General features: G+C 46.9%; 1 protein-coding gene across 3 annotated transcripts in view; it reads right to left on the bottom strand.

Annotated features, from left to right (window-relative positions):
- The window catches only part of HPSE2 (heparanase 2 (inactive)), a 106737-nt gene that overhangs the window by 74915 nt on the left and 14081 nt on the right, over window positions 1-17741 (bottom strand). The window lies entirely within an intron of this gene.

Here is a 17741-nt window from a genome sequence, read left to right as displayed (position 1 = left end):
TGCACCAGCCACACCCAGGACATGCCCCCCAGCAGCTGGGAAGGAAAGGTGGGAGGCATCCACCCTGCCTTGCACCAGCAGCAGCTCTGGGAGAGCTCACTTGCTTCCAGAGTTAGGACCAAATACCATGGCCCTGTAAGTGAGAAGCAATAAAAATGCCATAAAGTAAAATTTAGTGAATTTGTTTGTGTTTCACCTGGGGAAAACTATTAAACCTTCCTCCCCTTCCTTCTCCAGCTTGTCACAAAAATCTGGGATCCTGATCCAGAAAAGTCACCCTGCCGACACAGCAGCTTCCAGGGCAGTTACAATCCTTCCACATCCCACGTGCAAGTGAGCAGCAAACAGACAAACCCCAGAGCAACCCTGTCCCACCCTCTGCTCTTCTCTGCTGCAAAGAGGGATGGGAAGATACAGATCCCCATGGAGACCTGTGCTGAAAGGGGACTGAGGAGCCCAGCAAGGAAGCACAAAGATCAAGCAGAAAAAGGAATTGCCTCAGAGCAAGACTACAACACAAAGGGCCTTCCTACTGATCCTGATGGAAAATAGTCCCATGTAGGAAGGGAATGTAAAGGCCTAGGACAGTCTGATGGGATTTCCAAAGTATGCATGCTAGTACAGAGCAGCCTGTGCATGTGCAACAAACCTGATCCTAAAGCTCTGGGGACATACCAGGACAGACACACCAACTCCTCCTTGAGACCCTGCATTTCCTTCAAGTGCACTAACAGCAATTGCAGCAGGCATGTACACTTGTCCATCCAAAATTCCCTGAGTGTCCAATCCCTTGCACATAAAGTATCAGTGATTTCCAGGCGAGGAACAACTCAAGGTTCCTATGCATGGGGGCATATCCTACATTTCCAGACATTTGGCAGCCCCTCAGGATTCCTGCATCTGTGGACACATCTGGGCTTCCCAGACATGGGGCAGCAGAGAGTTTGTGCACGCACAGCAGCATGCAAGGCCAGGAGACACATGAATTCCCCCAAGTCTGGCTAGACAGTGACAGACAAGAGAACACATGTGGGGAAACCTGGACAATTGGTCATGTGAAGAGCAGACTAGCCCAGAGCAGCCAGCAGAGGAAGCTGGTGGCATCAGAGATGAAAGACAGACACAGCAGCTTGGGTTCTTTTCCTCACACCTTCTACCTGAGGGCAAGCTGGCACTTGTATCTCTTGGGGACAGGAATGCAAAACTTGTGCTGCTTCTGGACTGTCCTGTCCTCAGAAAGAGAAACACGAGGCATGGAGCTACTCCCAGTCCCCGTGGGGCTGCCAGAAATAACACAAACCTAACGTCTCGCACCAGCTGGCGAAGAGGACTAATCTGGCTTCAGGAACTGCTTGAAAGAGAGCCAAGCCTCCCATCCAGTTCTCATGGCCCCCTCCACCTCCCTCCAGACCCAGTTCCTTTTCTGGCATGATGGTATCCTCAGTGCTCAGCTGACAGCAAGCTGCTCCTCGCTAGCCGCTCTGCCGACCCGCCCTGCCGCGCTCCCTTGGCGGGGCTGCTCCGCGCCTCCCGTCCCGCACACAGAACAGGCCCTGGCTCTGTGGTGCCCACACCACAGGGACATGGCAGGAAACCCCATCTGTCCCTCCGTCCCGGTGCCTGTCCTCACTGCTGCACCTCTTCCCTTGAATGAGGCATCTCAAGAGATTCCCTGCCCATGCCTGCATTTCTCTCCCTTCTATCACCAACCTGTGCCTCTTTTGAACTTCCAGCTGGAAGGTCTGCACTCCTCTGTAGGAGAGGAGCTTGGTCATATTTTAAAGTATTTTTTAAAATTTCTTTTTAAAATGCAATATAACGACCACAGCAGATGCATCAGCAACGTAATAACTAGATCTGTCTGCATTTGCAATGAGGGTGCTGAGACACTGGCACAGTTTGCCCATGCCAAAAAGTAACCATGGATGGGGCTCTGAGCAACCTGGTTTAGTGGAAGGTGTCCTTGCCCATGACAAGTGGATTGGACAGGATGACCTTTAAAAGGTCTCTTCCAACCTAAAGCATTCCATGATTCTTGATTCATTTCAACCAGCATCTTGCAAGATAATGAAAAAGAGTGGTTTTGACAGTCACATAACTAATTGCAACTAATGCAACCCTTTTTCAGTGACACGGCATAGCCCAAACCAACAGCTGTGAAGCACAGTTTAAATTAGATGCTGGTGCAAACATAAGGGTTAATTTTCATGACTGCCATCACATACACCTTGACTTTGTTCCTGCCACCACATCCCTCCCTGCAGCACTGCCTCACTGCAGTTTCTGCATTAGAAAAGCTGTGCTAAAAATGTGAGAAAGCATTTCTTTTCTTGAGTCAACACAAAAGAAGGAGGCTGGCACACTCAAGAGGCTGCATGTAAATGAGTCCAAAGGCTATGTGTTTCAGAAAAAAAAGTGAAGTCCAAAAACTTAATTTTAGAAGGGCAAGACACTGATGAAAAGATACCCTGCATTACAAGTGGACAGAGCTGGGCAGAGCTGAACTCAAAACATTCCAAGCCTGATTTGGTCTGCAAGGTTCCTATCTCCTTCTGTCACACATTATTAAACACAGATCAAAACCAGGATCTAGGATTACAGAACACTGTACAGAACACTGGGCTAGGGACATCAGAAGACACCTGTCCTATAAATAGGAATCATTTACCAATTCAGAGCAACACACACATGTTTTGGCAACCTCTCAGCCAATAAAAGCAGAAGCCACAACTCCAGAATTATCCAAGTGCTATTATTTTAAATGCGAAACAATGGTTTACATCATCATGACTTAACTCCTTATTTTCCAAATTCTCATCGTGCATGTCTGTGCTGAATCACACCAAAAATTAACCCTTCCTAAAATTAGTCCACTGTCAATTTGGAAAATTACCTTTTTTTTTTTTTTTTTAAGGCTCGAGCAGAAACAACAACAAAGAGCAGAACCTTAGGTTTGGAGGTGATAATTTGGTGCTTTTGATTTCTTCATTAGATTTTTGCCTGCATCCAAACACCCCAGGATTTCATCTTCAAATCTTCAAAGTCGATTCAGTCACTCAGATCACACCACTTTTCAGGGCAAAATGCTCAGAAACACCAATCTGGGATTTTGAACAGAGTTGCAGTGCTGGCCTCCAATTTGTTGACACTTGGGTTTCTAGGAAAAATTAACAGGAACACGTGCAGGGGTGTGTGTGAGGGAACAACGTGAAGTGCTGCTTCCAAACAGGTGCAGCCGATTATCTCAGGCAATGCTGTGCAGGAAAAGAAACGCTGTTTTCTTCGCGAATTTTAAGAGCACTAAAAACTTCCAGATAATGGGAAGTCCCTGAAGCTTTTAGAAAGTGTTTTCTCATACTCCATACCTGGTATGACAGCTGCTTCTTTGCAGCTATGGGGAGTTGTGGTTTTCCATTTGTGAAAATTCAAGTGAAATCTATCATTTTTTGGAAAGAGCCTAAGTCCTGGTGTTCTCAAATATCTTTACAGGTTGAACATTTGGAAAGGATCCAAGACTCCAATCAGAGCCTGAATATGTGGAAATATTTAACTCTCTAAGAAACAGTATATAAAATAAGCTGTTTCTCTGCTTGATGACTATTTCAGGATTGACTAATTACTTGTCATGATGCCAAACACCACAGAGATGGCTCAAGAGGATAATTTCTGAAACTTGAATTTGTAACATTCTATCAAAGGAAGGCTATTTCTGTGTCAAAACCCTATATCTGGAAATTTATATACAGCAAGATCATAAATGAACTTTTGGACACCCAAGGTCAAGTTATTCAATGAAATACCAGCTAAATCTTTTCTGGGAGGTGGAATGAACAAGCTTTTAAATAAAGCAGGAAAATAAAGACTACTGTATCAAACACAGGTTCCTCCTGAGGAAGCACTCACATTTCAGATAATTGGTCTCTGGATCTTGTTTCAGGGAAGGATTTGGTGGAGCAAAGACTCCCTGCTGTGCTGGTCAGCACATCAGCTCCTCCCTGGGGGTGGTTGTAGCAAGGAGATGTAGCTGAGGTTTCCTAAATTCAGTCACCTCTGTCCAAAAAACCCTGACATAAACTTGATCTTTCTTCTTACACCAAAGCACATCACATCAAGGCCAGGCGGGGGCTAAATTCACCTCCTATTTTAATGGGAAAAGAACCAGAGCCCATAGTCCAAGCTCAGCTTTGCTTCCAGCTGAATGAAAGGTCCCATTGGCCAAGTTATCAACAAAGGCTAACAAATTCAGTTTGGTTTCAGGACTATTTAATTCCTGCCATCACCTATTCTCTAGGAGGCACAACACTCATGCTGCACATTTCTACAGGTTATAAGGATAGAAAGGACCATTCTCAGCATTATAAATCTGCACATTATTTCTCCAAGATTGCCCTGCACTAGGTTCTAAATCATAGTTTTCTTTTTTGCCTTTCTTCTCTAATATTTCGAGATATTTCCCTTGAACTTTTTCTTCCTCTTGATACTTGCACGTTATGATTAAGTTTCTTTTTAATCTTCCCTAAGTAGATGATTATTAGTGAAATCTTATCTATAGCACCCTATTCCCAGGATTTGGTCACGTTTACTGCTCTTTTATGAATCTTTCCCAACCATACAGCATTTTGGCTAAAATGGGCATGAGAATTGGACATGGTGCCCAGCACTGCTTCCCAATACCATTTCCAGTGTCAGAGTACCCCTCTGACCCTTAGAGGGTTCTGGGTGCACCTGTCCTCCTATGCTGCTCTACCCATGTGGCTTATGCTCACCAAGCTATTTGCTACATCCCAAATTCCTTTTCTTTATCTGACCTCAAATTTAACATTTTCTCTTTAGTCCTGTGAAGTCCAAATCTATACTGAGTATCAAAGCACACAAACCTTAGTTCACCTGTAAAACAACCCAATGCCAGTCCCAAGCTCAGAGCTGTACAGAGCTCTCTGTCACAGGAGCTTGCCAAAGGCAAGCAGCAGATTTTAGACCAGTGCTCTGACACACCATGTGGGATAACCAAAGGCTTTGGCACAGAGAGGACAAAGATACAGCAGCTGCTAGAGAGAGTAGCTTTGTCTGTTTAACATCTTACCATTGAAAAATAACCTTTTACTTGTCACTAGGGTCACAAGGGATCTGCACCAGGTGGAGGTGGGTGTTGTGGGGGGTTCGGGGAGCTTTCACCAGTGCCCGTGGTGGCTGCAGCACAGCTCAGTGACAGCTGGTCAGTGAACTGAGCAGAGGCAAGAAAAGGGGGCTCAAGGCCCGATTAGCACCATGGGAGGGAGAATGAGAAGGATTTTGGAAGGGGAAAGGGCCAGGCAGAAGAGCACAAGGCTGTGATGAGGGTGGATAACCATCAGAAGAGGCTGAGCTCCAGCGTGGCGGGAGGAACAGCAGCACGGCAGCCCGTGTGTGGGAGAGGGGGAGCAGGAGCAGCATGAGTGTGTTATGAGGCCACAGGGAAGACACAGCTGTCAGCCACAGCCCTGCAGAAAGGCATGAGAGGGATCAGCAGGGGAGACACACATGGAGTTTGGTTTTGGCCAGCCTGAGAAAAGCAGGCAGCCATCCACCGTGCAGCTTATGTGGGATGAGCGAGGCTGGCTGGCAGAGGGAGGAAAGAGGTCCCTTCTGGGGCATTTCTCACCTCAGATGGGTGAGCTGGGTCCAGACCAACACAGCAATCCATGACCCTGAGGAAAGGAGGCTGCAGAGGAGAGTCTCATGTTTGGGCAGCAAAGGGGCAGGGGAAGGCACTGAATCCAGCCAGGAAAGAGGGAGACCTGTGTGACAGGGCTTTGGGTAACCTGGTCTGCTGGAAGATGTCCCTGCCTATGGCAATGGGGTTGGAACTAGGTCATCTTTAAGGCCCCTTCCAACCCAAACCATCCCACAACTGTATGTGGAACACCATCAGTCATTAGCAGCTCCAGAAATGCATTCCTGTATGCCAGCCTTGAAAGGCACAGAAAGCAGCTGTGGCAAATCCTGACACCACCTGCAAACAACAAAGTCTCCTCCTCTTTCTTCCATATTCATGTTCTGAGGGGCTCAGAGGCTGGCAGTGTGCCTGCCTGGCAGGCAAGGCACACAGCACCACAGGCAGCCTTCTGGAGGTGCAACCTGCCTCCCACCCAGCCCACCCAAAGCAGCATCCTCCCTTCCCAATCGCCTTCCTTACAGACTTGCTCCTTGTTCCTGTCACCTCAGCACACCTGGCAGAGCATCTTGCTCCACAGCTCACCCCAGCAGCATGAACTAAGTGTCCCCAAGCCTGCCTGGCTGCTTGTACAGCCTTTCCACACCAGCCCAAGGCCCCATACCCACCCAAACTCTCCTGTCACACCCCATGGCAGGCACAACGGAGCCCCAGCACACTGCTCTTGCATCCCTGTCACCTTGGGGTGGGTGACAGAGCCAGTTCTCCCCACACCTGCACTCTCAGATAGCAATGCCCTTGCCCAGCAAGGAGACAGAGACACAGGCTGAGTGCTGCATGTGTGAGGGAAAGCAGACTGCTCAGCAGGGCACCAGCCCTGAGCAGGTTGGAAGAGATACTGTTCATGCCAGTAGGCTCAGACAACAAGCCCTGGTGGCATAACCACCTAAATGAGGTGCATAAATTTAGGGTATAGCCGCCTAAATGCAAGGCCTCCAGAGCTACACACTTTTTCTGCTCTGTGTGTACACCCCTATGGTTACAGTCTGCTGCTAGTCCAAGGACTGTCACTGTTCCCAGGTTTCTGTTCTGTGTAGTAGATAATACATAATGGCTTAGACCCACAGTTTTCCTGTGCAAGTGTGTGTTGGGAAGCACCTAGAAACTGTTATACAACATCGAAATATTCCCAGAAGGACCCTCTGCAGTTGGTATGACTGCTACTTTGTCAGACATCTAAGCAATTTCTTGGCCTGTGCGCCCCCCACCTCCCCAAAAAGCCTCCAAACAAATCCCAGAGCTGAATCAGTTTCCTCTCTTTAGAGGCTCCACTAAGTTTTTTTCCTAGGATTTCCATTTTCTCTACTTCTTTTTCTTTAAAAATATATAAATAGTCACATCGTCATATGAGACAAGTAGAGACTGACTCTTATGGGTAAAAAACAGATGTTTCCCAATCTTCCCTAACAAAGTAATATTTTATATATGGCTCTTCAATGGATTTATAGCCAATGAAGGGATGTTACAACATTAGCTCATGGAGGGGGTGGGTGATAAAAACTGGAAAGGAAGAGCCAGACAAGGAAAAAAGAAGCTATCCAGAGCGCTGCAATTGGAGAAGCATGACAAATGGGCAGCACAGTTTTAGAGGGCTTCGACAGCAAGGCAGATTGCCTGGCTGGGAGTGATTGTCCACAGCTGGAGCATCGCAGAGACCATCTGGTATTTCTTAAACATGCTTTCCCCAGGTGATCCAATTCTTGGAGTGGCCCAGCAAAGAGAGGAAAAAAAGGCCTGCAAGTCGCAGTCCCATTTCCAGAGTTCCCCTAATTAGTTAATAGAATTACATTTGAATGGTTTCAGTTTCTCCTACAAAACCTTTGTTTTTGCCACCTTTTCATCAGAGGAAAAAAAGAAAATTTAAGCTCATGGAGGTTTTCACTCCTTTAAGAAAGTCAGTGATTGTGTCTCTTGGCAAAGCATTCCAATATAAAACTTAATGAAGTAAAGAGAGATCCAAAATTTCTTTTGAACACCTTGTAACCTCACTTTTCCCCCACCACTTTTAGCTGCACAAAGCATGCATATCCAGAGCTTCTCACGTTACTCTCCAACCCCCATGTATCCATCCCCAGTATGAGCCTCTGGAAAAGCAGAGCATGGACTGCATGGGGGACGCCAGGACTCAAGGGGCTCTTGCTTACAGGATTTTGACCCTTTTCTTAACTTGGAAAAAGTGTTAAAGAGTTTAATTAACTGTGCATGCCACACAGTCCCATCTGTGGAACAAGGAGGGATGGCAAAGAAGCAGTGCAACAATATTTGCTGCTGTCCTTGTGTTCCCCATAAGGCAGCCCCTTCCAGAGCCAGGAGCACTGGGAACCAGCTAACGAAGGAAAGAGCAAGGGGTAAATAATGAATGAAGGGACAGATGGGAAAAGGGTTAGAGCGAGCAACCGGAGAAGCAGCCCAGGGAAGCAAGCTGCGTTCCCAGCAGCAGGCAGTGCCCCGGGAGCAGCGTGGGGCAGGAGCAGGGTCCGGGCACAGGGATGAGATGATCCCGCCGCTCCTGCCAAGCCAGGCTCACCAGCCGTGCCTCCCCCCTCCTCCTGCTTTCTCCAGCAGTTACCCAGCCACAAAGCTTCCCTCTGTCAGATGGATCCTGCACGCCACAGTCCCACACCCCGGGCTGGGAGCTCCTCAGCAGCTTGCAAATACCACCCCGGTATTTTCCACAGGGAGCAAACACACAGAAATGGTGGCTGGAGGGATGAAACCAGCAACACTCCTACGACTGCAGCAAAATGAGTTGCTATGTCACAATTTGCCAGAGAAGTTTTTAAAAATGCTGAGGGCTCACCAGGCACAGAGTTTCCTGCCCTGTCCACATAGGCATCCACCTTCCCTGAGTCTGTATTTGAGCAAAGCTAGTGGGGTCGTAATCCCAGTCAAAAATACATACATAAGATGCTTCAACTTCTTCAGGCTGAAAAAAAATCTAATTAAGTTAGAAGAAAATACTGGAAAAAGAAACCAAAGGGATGTCTGAAGGGGATTTTGGTTGGGGGGTTTTTGTTTTGCTTTTAGGTGATGGCTAAAGTCAGCATATTCCACCATTATACTGGAAGGGGATTTTGGCAGGAAACCCATCCTTATTCAGTGGTATAGATAGCAATAACAGAAGATAATATAACCCATGATTGTAATCCAAAGAAATAGCAACCAACTGCAAATTACAACGTATAGAAAATTAATGCAGTATTTAAAAAGCATGATGAAAAAATTCATGCCTTTCTGAGTTATGAGTGGAAATTTAAATATAGAGAAAAGAAGGGAAACGAAGAGACATAGCTGTGCTCTTTTGTGCACATGGTAAAATTATCAGTGTAACTACAAAAATATACCTATAGGCACTCTGTAGTTATGAAAAAATATGATGATGATTTAATCATAAGAGGATTATATACATCACCATTTACTGATGACCAAGACATGAATTAGATAACATCTGCTTTAGATAAACACTATTAAATCACCCACCCTGGATAATTTGCACCTCCAAGTGCACTAAGGAGATCTCTGACCTGTTGATACTAATTTTTAATAAATCTTGGAATGCCGAGTAATTCTAGAAGGGTAGGTGAGCCCTAACCCCATGCTGGGGTTTTGGCAGGACTTGCTGACCTAAGGACCAGCAGCCAGTCAGGCTGACAGCAGAACTTGACAGAGTAATTAAAAGATAATATGAGAATCTAACAATAATTCATTATATTCATGTCTCAGCTAATTACTAGCCAGCATATGTTGTACAGCATCAAGTCCTGTCTAACTGATTTAACAGCTTGGTTTAAGAACTTGCATTAATAGAAGTAATTTGGCATAAGTAGATGGACAGAAGTGGCTAATGAGACAAAAAACTATCCATTGTTTGCTTCCCATCCCACAGGACGCAGTGTTTTTACCAATCACTCAGATAAATACAAGATCCTTAGAGGCAGCTTGCAGATAGCGCAAATGAAGGTTAGTAAATAACGAACAAAACAGCCTTCACTTATCCTGTGATCCAGTTTGTATGGCTAAATGGCCACCATCCAACCAAGCGTGCTTTCGTTCAGCCAAGCACAAGATAATACACGTACGGGAAAACAATACAGGGCTTGTACCTCTGGGATGGACAGGTCTGTCCTGCGTGGCCACAGGACCACGGAGGAGGTATGACAGGACTTAGGCAAAGTGAAGCTTGAGGAGCCAAATTTATTCAGCCTTTGAAAGAAAAATCCACAAGGCTTGAGTGCTGCATGTAGGCATTGTGTTAGTGTGGGAGGAGAAGGGGGTTCTAACCTGGTGGTCAGAGGCAAAGCAAGCTCCAGGGTTGAAAGTCAGAGTTAAGCACAGTGCTGGCAAGGAGAAAAAGTAACATTAGCCCAGCTGAGGAGGAGAAACATCACACAAAAAGCTCTGGATGATCTTGGGGCCCGGCATAAAAGCAGAGGGTGAAACTCAGTGGTACAAAAGGCAGGTATAAAAACAGCCAGGTAATGTAAGACTGGAAGGAGCCCAGACACTGGCACACTGGGGTCTGCTTTAGGCTACAAAACCAGGGAGATCGGAAGCATAGGCTTATTGGGAGCATCTGAAACACAAAACCTGCTGGTAATTAGGGACCTTTAACTGCCCACACATCTGCTGGGAAAGGAAGACATCAGACACTGCCTTGCTTCAAGTTCCTGGAATGCACCGACAAAAAAAAATTGGTGAAAGAAGCGACAGGAACAAAACTGGGAAGGAGTCTCCTTGAGGTTTGATTCTCACCAGCAGAGAAAAACTGGGGAAAGCCATGAAGGTGGAGAACACCACAGGCAGGGAAGCCCAAAACGAGTGTTTGTACTTGTTTGAAAAAGAACAGGAGAGAGTGGCAGAATAAAAATAGTGCTTTGTAAGGACAGAGGCTTCAGCAATCTGAGAGGGCTGGCAAGTGAGATTTTACTCCAAATGAAAAGGGAGTTTGGGAAAGACAGTGTTTTGTAAACACACAGCAAGATAAGGGAACAGATGTAAATTATCTTAAGGCAGGGGTACGATTAGGGTAATCCACAGGCTCCCCTGTGGCTTGAAGCTTGCAAAGGAGAAATGGCAGCTCCATCAGGCTGATGTGGATGAGCACAAAGGAGCAGCACCAGGACAGAGGGACTGAGCGAAGAGCCCAGTGCTGCACAGAAACTGCTCCCTGCAGTCAGCACCAGCGGTAACCAGGAGACATTTGATAACTACATCAGTGGGAAGAGACAGACCAAAGAGTTCAGCACCTCCTGAGGAGGGAGAAAAGGTTAATAGATTGCTTTATGACACTGAACAAGCCACAAGCCCTTCCAAAGCTATTAGTGCGTGTCAGCCCTCCCCCTCTTCCACCAAAATCTGTTTTCTGTTAGGTTTATGTGTTTTCTTTATTCTCTACACAGCACCCAGAACTGGCTGGTTCTGGTAATGACATTACATATTATAATGTACGTATAACTGCTAATTTTAAGATTTGCAATTTATAAAATGTCTTCTCTGTGCGGCTAGTTTAATTGGACAGTAAATTGAATTTAATAAATCCTGAACATGTCACAAGAAGCCATATTTCCCACAGTTACAAAAATAATAACCAAATCAGATAATGAGAAAGCCAAAGTGTGGCTTAACAGACTAGAGGGTGTCACCTGAAAAAGAGATTCACCTTCATGACCTCTCTCACACACACACATGCTGTCAGCACAAAACGAGTTGTGAAACTACTAATTAGGGTAAGAGAAGGCAGGGGATCCCAGGGGTTTGGCTCACAGCTGTCTCAGGAAGCAGAGGTATAAATTGGGTCAGAATTTCACAATAGTCAAAACCCACAGAGTTAAAGCAGGAGTGCTTAATGCTTTTTTTGGTTCAGACTTCACGAAAAGAAGGATAACGTGAGGACCAAAAAGTTAATGCAATTAAAAGAATCAGAGTAGAAAGGTAATGTATGAAAACTGCAGAAGTCTGATGTTTTAAAATAGGTGGAGGTCCGTCAGCAACTATCTGCAGGAATTCCTGGAAGACGAATGAGGTTCTAAAAGACCAGAAAAAGGAAAATATAGTGGCTATGTTCAACAGGCTGAAAAACCAAGGAAATTGCAGGCCAGCCAACATAACTTCAATTCCTGGAAAAATTTTGAAAGAAATCATCAAACAATCCATCTGCAAGGAAGGGCTGGAAGTAATAGCCCTGCCATGTGAAGGCAACCTGACTTCTCTTTGATAGAGCAACGAGGTCTCGTGAGTGAGATAGAGGCAACAGATGTTCTGTACCTTTACTTTCTCAAGGCTTTGCCTCCAGTTTTGTGTAACATTTTAATTAGAAAATTAGGAAAATAGAGTCTAGAAGAAATTCCATGTGGGAAATGCACAGCTGGTTGGGAAATGGTACACAAAATTGCAGGCATGAACAAGCAATATTGTAGAAAAAAATCCATGATTACACAGACAGAAGTGTCACGTACCAGGTACACGAAATAACCCTGCTGCTTTTCTCAGTCAAGAAAGGCCTCAGCTACAATATTGGTCTCGTTTCAAGGCAATGCACTTAAAAAATATCCCAGACCCAGTGGAGGGAGCCCAAGGGACTCCAACAAAACCCAGAGCCACAAAAAAATTGTAGAGGGTTGAAAGGGATCTCAAGATGCAGAATCAGCTACATACGTGTCATTCAACTCGAAAATAAAATGGACAAGAGAAAAGAGCAAATGAAAGGCAGTTGTTCAGTGCAGAGAACAAAAGTCTTCAGGGAAACATGATAACAAGCCTCAAATATGTAAAAGATTTCTGCAAAGAGAAAAGGAGTGCTATAAGCTGTTCTCCATGTCCACGGGGAGAGGACATGCCATCATGGGCTTAAACTGAAGCAAGAGATTTTAAAATTACCAACTCCGTGATGATATAGCTAATTACACCCCAGAGCCGACTGCCGAGGGAGGGTACATCCCTGCCATCACAGAAGGTTTTAAAATAAGCATAAAGCCACCTCCTTTAAAGCCACCATCCATCAACAGTGATGTCCCCACAGCCTGGGCAATGCTGGTGCCTGGCAGCTGAGCCCCAGCAGCCTGCAGGCTTTACATGGGCATGCCCAGGAAAACAATATATTTCAGCTACAGCAAACACCCTCAGAAGGCTGTGTAGTAAAAACAAACAGCCACTTTGTTTCAGAATGAGCTCATATAAACAACTGATAATGGCACAAAACCACTCAGTTACCCGAGATTGTTTTCCAAGATTTATCCTTCCCAGGACTATTCCATTGGATCTGATCCCAAGATCTCAGAAGACACCTGCAAACTATCCTCAAAAGGTTGGCACCTCTGCTGTCATTAACTGTGGGCTTGGTGCAGAGAGTGATTTAGTGACATTTAGTCCCTTCCTCCCAGGAAAGCCTCCAGTGTTTCTCAGCAGCTCTCTCTCCCCCTCTTTCCCTCAGGAGTTGATGATATTATTGTGTTCCCTTTGCTGACAGGACTTCTCCACCAGTACCCCAGTTGTGCTATTGAAGTTGACAAGTTCTGGGTAACTCTTTTCACTGTGCTTTTTTAGCTTTGAATGCCACTTTGTTTTCCGTGAAGGGTCCAAACCCCCCAGAGTTTGACTTTCCAAGTGTACCAGCTGGTCACACAAAAGCTATTGCCCCTTCCCAGCCACCCTTCCCCAAGCAGACACCAGGTACAGATTTGCCATGGAAAAGGCTAGAAGATGCCCTCTTGAGGTCCTTTCTAGATCTATTTTGTACAATGCTGTGGATAATGTGTGTGATATGATGGACAGAAGGGCAGAGAGGTTGATCCAAAAGGCACTCCCAGCCTGTTACACAGCCCAGGGCACACCCTCCTTGAAGGGAAGCTGGAGAGGCAGAGCAGTGCAGACCCCCCTGTGCAGCACCAGTAAAACAGCTACGATACACATCACTGCTGGGCAGACCACGGGACATTGAGGTTTCTGATCCCAAACAAGATGCCAAAGAGGCAAGGAAGCTGCACTTACCTTTGCCACAACCCTGTCAGGTACCACCTCACAAGGTGGCCCACCCTCCAGTCCCGTGCAGTGAGGTGTAGCTGGGGCATAAAACCCATCCGAGGAAAATTCCAGCAAAAATAGCCAGAGTGGCCTCACTGCCTGGCAGCACAGGCACCAAAAGCACACCCTAACCCTAACCCTAACCCAAACCCTAACCCTAACCCAACCCCAGGCCCTGCTTCCTACACACACCCTGTTGCAAGGGCAGCCTCTGAGCCACGGTTCTGTCAGAGCCAGCACTCCATGGGCTGAGCCTCAGGCCCTACAAACATGTCCTGCTCAAGGACCACTGTCCCCCAGAGCCACAGCATTCAGCAGGAACCACAGAACCACCAGGGGAGGTTCACAAGTGCAGGAAACTCACATGTCACAGGTGCTCAGCCTGAGCCCTGTGATTCCCTGCCAAAGGACAAGTACAACTGGGGTTCTCACTTTGGGGAAAAGCAAGAAACCCATTTCTGTGGGATAGTATCTCACTAGCAAGCTCTTCACACAGACACACTGTCCTCATCTCTGCTCTGTGCCTCCCACGTGTTCTGCAGTAGCCTCACATAAACTCTGCTGCCTACCCTGCCTTGTTCCACTCATGCCACATTACACAACCCCTTGTGAAAAGGGGGTGTGCACTCTGTCACCACCATCACACACCCCAAACCACTTACCTTGGGCAAAAGGGGTTGGCTGATAACACCTCCAAAAGTAGACTTCCTCAAGGAAAAAACCTCACAGAGAGATCACAACTGCTGTTTTGGCAGAGTTTAAGCTAATTAGTGATGGGGAAGTGGGATGCCAGTGTAAAACACCTGATTGCAGTGTTGGACACAGAGGGTGAAATGCACTCTTCAGCAGCTCTCAGCTCTGCTCCTGTCAGCTCCATCTGTGTTTAGTCCTTCCAGTCTCTCTCAGTGCAGTGGGCAGTGACACTGATAACAGCCTCAGCAGTGTGTGCACATGTGAGGAGGGTCTGCCCCCTTAATCTCTGCTTTTAGAGGCTGTGCTCTATGATATTACAGGATGGAGAGCTCCCACCACACACCTTCCAGCCTCCTCACTGGCTTCCCAGTGCAGATGTGGTGTGGCAGGACAGGCCAGAGAGCTCTCATCATCAGTCTCTGGATGCAGTGAAGTCATCTGTGTCACACTTTCAGGGAGAAGGTACAGCAGAAAATTGTTTCTCTGGGTTTCAGAATGAGCAGTGGGACACTGTTTTGTTTCCTCTGGATGGGGAATCCTATAGGGAAATCCTATAGTCCATGCTTGTTTCTTGGGAAGCCTCAGTTGCACCTAACACTTCGTGTGAGTACAGGAGGGGCCAGTTTTTCACATGTGTCTATTGACCTGAACAGTTCCCTCTTCCACAGGCTTAACAGGCTTTACTTGGGAACAGTGCAGAAGCCTGTGGATGTCCAGTCTCTTAAACTACAAATGCAGTGCACTGCCCCAGCCCAAACTGGCACCACAGGTGGAAGAATTTGGGTTTATTCCATTGAAGCCTGATGCTGCCCCACTCCCCACACTCAAATCTGCACACACACTGCCCGGGGCCGTTCCTCACACCTCACCTGCTGCCAGCCCAAAGCTGTGCTTTCCGGCCCCCCCCACCTCCACCCGGCCCCAGGACTCCAAAATGACCTTCCTGTCACCTGAACATTTCTTCTGAGGGCTGCAAAGGATGGGAGCTGCTGTGACAATTGCAGCTTCTAATGCCCAGCTGATACAAAACACAAAAAGGATCGCTGCTTGCTCTGTGAATGTTGAAGGAGAAAAGAAGTGTTTCTAGGGAAAGATTCCTTCTCCTGCCTTGTCCCAGGGCGGGCTGGGCCCAGGGAGCTGGTTCCCAGAGCAGGGCAAGCAGTGCTGTGCACTCCCCCCTCTACCACGGACTGACCTGGGAGCACGAGAGATGCTGATCAGCAAAACGAGATATCCATCCCCGAGCATCACAGGGAAACAGCAGAGACTAACAAACCTCCAAACATTTTACAGCATTTAAATAGCACGGTCACAGATCAAAGGCAATTGCTCATGTCAGGGAGGCAGGCTCAGTAAGCCTGGAAAGATCTCATACAGAAAGCAGAGGCAAGATGCAAGAGCAAGCCTGCAGACAGGAGCCGAGGAAGGCTCGACGAGAGAAACCAAAGTGGTCTAAGCCAGAGCCTCACATGTGTTCCTGGAGGAGTGAGAGCCAGAAAGACTGCCTGGTTTCACTCAGTCTCAGTTGTGTCTCAGCACAAAAACACACATTTCATTTTAAGACACCCTCTTACCTTGGAGTACCTGCTGCTGTGAGCAGCTTAAATCCCAGTATAACACAGCCCTGCCTGATGCCTGAAATAAGGAGCACTCTGGGAATTACGTGCAACTGGTGAATAGATTTGGAAAAGCCCTCAACTTACATTGATGCCACAGACTTCAGATTCATGCCCTGCACTCTAAGAGCTTTCATTCCTAAACCCATGAGGGTACTGCTTAAAAGTTTGTTGGCAGAATCCATTGCCCACATTTGCAGGAAGAGTGGGAGGCCTGAAAGTCTTTCAAATTGTTCATGTAACTATATTGCCTGTGAGGAGGAGGAGAAAGGGAATGGGACTTTTTATCCAGACCACTAAAGTGGTAGTGGCAGTGACATGGGAATAAAAATGCCACACAGTAGTATTTCTACTCTCAAGCTCTCCTAAAGGAGCTATCCCATCATAAAGCATCTTTATTCTCATATGACTTTGGGCAAGATAGTCCATTTACATTTTTTGGGTACAACTGAAGAACTGGCAGTAGTAGGAGCCCTCTCACACAGAGGTGTGGGGTTCAGTATTGCTCCAGTCTGGGTTGGGCACTGGAGCTCATCCACAGCACGTGCACTGCATGAGGCCAAATGACTCCTCCATACAGACCCCCAGGGGGAATCCCTGGGCTCAAGGATCCCATGGATACTCCATCCCTGCAAACTCGCTCCTTCACTAAGAACTCCCTAAACCACATCTGCATTCTTGCTCCTGCACCTTGCCTCATGACCTGGGGACTCCCTGTAGCACTGCACAAACCCACTGTGAAGAACAAAAAGAAGTCCTCAAGCAAACTCTGTCTGATTGAATTTTGAAGGTAAGAAATGTCCTTCTTCAACAGATGTACAACCCCCTCTACCCACCCCAAACACCAGATCCATCACAGAGAAGGGAAATATTTACACAACTTAGTAGAGTTCCAGTTAAATATTATGCTTAGCTGTCTAGAGACCATGTTCTCAGACTATGTCTATGAAATAAAAGATTAAACTTCATAACAATTATGAAGTTGCTCTGCTCACATTCAAAGGGAGTTAAAGAACATTAAAATAGTTCTTTGGGTAATATTCTGGTGAAATTGCTCTCTCCACCCTGGAGAGTTGGAGCTAAAACCTTCTGAACTATCCTGTAAACACACTTGGTAAGGCTAAGAGCTAAGCTGATAACCAGGTAGCACCTCTGCTCTGCAGGTTCTGTAAAAAATGTGAGCAATGCCAGAGAGCTTTTGAAGCAGCAAGGGAAGGAGGATAGGGGAGAGCAGCTTCACTTCTCAAGGGAAGTTTGTTTAGTGGAAAGTAAGCAAGTTGTCAGGGGAAAAGCTGACAATGTTGATTCCAGCAGTTGTACTGGGAATAAACAGCCAAGTGGATTACGTTACAGAGAATGAGAAACGGCTCTGAGGATCCCATTTAAATGCTGGGCCTTCAGGAATGATGTGATTCAGCTACACTCAGGGCCCCGACAGCCAGTGACCCCTGGGCTGAGCCTTTCGGCAGTGCTGGTGTCACCATCCAGCCTCTGTGAGGTCCCTGAGTGCTCCAACACAGCTGATGTCCCCAGGAGAGGCAGAGCTCACTGGTGAGGATGCAGACCCATGCTGGCTTCAAGGCAGGGGCTGGGCACTGAAATAGGGTGGCAGCAGAGTGGGGGAGGCTGTGCAGGACTGGTTTGCCTCTCCCAGCCCAGCAGCAGGGGAGGGCTACCACGGGCTTTGCCATCTCCTCCCC

The sequence above is a fragment of the Passer montanus genome, unplaced genomic scaffold, assembly GCF_014805655.1.
Source record: "Passer montanus isolate IOZ18808 unplaced genomic scaffold, ASM1480565v1 scaffold21, whole genome shotgun sequence".
NCBI classification, from domain to species: domain Eukaryota; kingdom Metazoa; phylum Chordata; class Aves; order Passeriformes; family Passeridae; genus Passer; species Passer montanus.
The sequence above is the reverse complement of the archived record's forward strand: the minus strand, read 5'-3'. Positions and strand labels throughout refer to the sequence as shown.